This window comes from Chrysoperla carnea, chromosome X (genome assembly GCF_905475395.1).
Source record: "Chrysoperla carnea chromosome X, inChrCarn1.1, whole genome shotgun sequence".
Lineage (NCBI taxonomy): Eukaryota > Metazoa > Arthropoda > Insecta > Neuroptera > Chrysopidae > Chrysoperla > Chrysoperla carnea.
In genome coordinates this window covers 4,564-7,063 of record NC_058342.1, presented here as the reverse complement: position 1 = coordinate 7,063, position 2,500 = coordinate 4,564, and the positions used below count along the sequence as shown (strand labels likewise).

General features: G+C 22.7%; 1 non-coding gene across 1 annotated transcript; it reads right to left on the bottom strand.

The window, feature by feature from the left end:
- Positions 1 to 207: 207 nt before the first annotated feature.
- LOC123303129 lies at positions 208 to 326 on the bottom strand. The gene has a single exon (XR_006535565.1). It is a non-coding gene; the product is annotated as a 5S ribosomal RNA (ribosomal RNA).
- Between the last annotated feature and the right edge of the window lie 2,174 nt (positions 327 to 2,500).

Below are 2,500 nucleotides of genomic sequence, written 5' to 3'. Positions count from 1 at the left end.
TTTATATTCATTTGAAATATTAAAAAAACTTCTCGCTTTAAAGTAACCATGATATGAGTTATAAATGCAATAAAATTTTATACAAAAAATAATATTTATTTGTTGACGAATAATATAAAAGGTTTACATTTATAAATAACATATATTTATATATGGTGTGTAAAAAAAAAAAACAGAAGAAAAATAATTTATATTTTTAATATAAAAAGGCAACCGCACACAGTGTTCCCAAGCGGTCACCCATCCAAGTACTGACTGTGCCCAATGTTGCTTAACTTCGGTGATCGGACGAGAACCGGTGTTTTCAACGTGGTATGGCTGTTGCCAGTAATAAATGAAAATTTTTACAAATATATATTTTTCATAAATATCATTAATATTAAAGTATATTATTAAAATTTTCAATGAAGTAATCAATTTAAATATATACTTATTTATTATACCATATATTTTAAATAAAAATGCAACCGCACACAGTATTCTCAAGTGGCCACCCATCCGTGGTACTGACTGTGGCAAATGTTTCTAAACTATTATTTTATAAAATATTTATACAAAAAATAATTTACTCTTATCAAATATTAATTTGTGGCCTGTATTAAGGCCTATGTTATTTTCATTTTTTAGCAAAAATAATGAAATATTTCAATATATTATTAAAGTAACAGATCATTTCTTTTTTGGTGCTGCTTTTTAATTTTTGTAGGAGATGATTTGGCAACAGAAGCTTTCTTAGCTTTTGGTGCTTTCGGTTTACGAGCAGGGCTACTTTTGGCAGCGGATTTTGTACTTTTTGCTGGTTTTGCTTTAACTGGTGCTTTTTTTGATGCCGCTGATGATTTTGCAGTAACTTTTTTAGCAGCAGTTGATGATGATGGAGTCGCTTTTTTTGCTTTAGGCTTTTTGGCTGCCAATGATGTAGTTGTGGCTTTCTTTTCTTTTGGTGCCCGTTTACTTTTAGCACTCTTTGCTGAACCTTTTGCTCCACTTTCTTTTTTGGAAACTTTTGATTTAGCTGAAGAATTAGATGAAGCGGAAGCAGCCAATTTGAATGAACCAGATGCACCTTTACCTTTAGTTTGTACCAAGGCTCCCTCAGTTACAGCAGCTTTTAAATATTTTTTAATAAATGGTGAAATTTTATCAGAATCCACTTTATAATTTGCAGCTAAATATTTTTTAATTGCTTGTAATGATGAACCACCACGTTCTTTTAAATTTTTAATTGCGTTAACAACCATTTCTGATGTACGTGGATGTGTTGGTTTTGAATGTTGTTTTGTACGTTTAGCACCAGAAGCTGTTGCTTTTTTTGTTGGTGTTGTAGAAGCAGCAGTAACCGCAGTTGCTGCAACAGCTGTAGAATTTTCTTCGGCCATATTTTTTACTTTATAAAAATAATGTATTTATTATAAATATTTAAATGATAAAATATAATAATTCTATCAAATAAAAAATAAAGGTTTTCAATTATATCATTATTCACAATAATATAAGTCCCTATGTAAGTCAAAGTACCATGTAGAAAACACATAAAAATTAAATAGTATTTCTAATTTACTGTCGTAGTAAACATGATTTATTTTTTCAATTTCTATAATATATAAAATAATAAATTATAAATTTAATAATAATATTTATTTTATAAATTAAAATATATTTAATTTTTTTATTAACAATTATTAATAAACATAGTTTAATATTAATTATTTCAATCATACAAAACAATAATATTTTTAAGGTAAACTTAAAAAGTATATATTTTTATTTTTTATTTAATATCGATTTATTATAAATTATTAGTATATAAATAATTAAAAAATTTAATATATAAATATATATATTATAGTATAAGATTTCATTTTTAGAAAAACTTTTTTTGTCAATAATGAAAACGTATTATTATGAAATGTGTTAATCGAACATTGACAAAATATATTTCATTAGAAAATACTTTTATTTATGCATTAATATCAATAATTAACTATTAAATTAATTTTTTCATAATTATATAAAGAAATTTTATACTGATATAAGTATTTATATATTATAATATTTATTATAAATATAAAAAAATTTATGACAAAATATATTATTAGAGTATTTGTTGAGATTAATATAAGATTATTTTAAATAAGAATTAATTTATATAATTATTAAAATATTATTAATTTTATGTTATGTAATTTTAATAAAAATAAATAATAATAATAAATATACAAATTTTTTAACAATTTAAATTTTATATGATCTAAATAATTTTGTTAAGTACGATATGAGAAATCATTGTAAGCTTCGTTAAGAAACTTTGTAATATAAAATAATAATAATAATATTAAATATATAAATAAATAAAATAAATTTGATATATATTTTTAGTTCATTCTGTGTATAAATCAAAGGATACCGAATAATTGGTAACGGATGCGATATATTATAGTATCGAGTATTAAAACATCATATATAAATTTATCTTGTTATTCAAATTTTTTGTTAATTA